This window comes from Etheostoma spectabile, chromosome 22 (assembly GCF_008692095.1).
Source record: "Etheostoma spectabile isolate EspeVRDwgs_2016 chromosome 22, UIUC_Espe_1.0, whole genome shotgun sequence".
NCBI classification, from domain to species: Eukaryota; Metazoa; Chordata; class Actinopteri; order Perciformes; family Percidae; genus Etheostoma; species Etheostoma spectabile.
The window spans coordinates 12,604,770-12,605,035 of record NC_045754.1 but is presented as its reverse complement, the minus strand read 5'-3'; the positions used below and the strand labels follow the sequence as shown (position 1 = coordinate 12,605,035).

At 36.5% G+C, this 266-nt stretch overlaps 1 protein-coding gene across 2 annotated transcripts in view; it reads left to right on the top strand.

Moving 5' to 3' along the window:
• LOC116672539 (receptor-type tyrosine-protein kinase FLT3) overlaps positions 1–266 on the top strand; it is an 11,098-nt gene that overhangs the window by 1,416 nt on the left and 9,416 nt on the right. The gene's annotated exons all lie outside the window — the stretch shown is intronic.

Below are 266 nucleotides of genomic sequence, written 5' to 3'. Positions count from 1 at the left end.
TGAGGTAAGTTTGGAGACACTACCTTATTTAAAAAATTAAATAGATAGCCCACATATTTTAGTTTTATCTCTTTTCTGTGTTGTAGTTTGTAGATGGTCCCTAAGCTCTCTAACTGCCTCTCAACACTGGAACTAAACAAAGCTGAAATAGCACAGCTTGTATGCATTTGTTTCACTTCTACAGCAGTCAGATTCACTGTGCTAACTTGGAAGGAATCACTGTACATGGGTAGGCACTTTTAATGACATTTTGAACATGTTTAGAG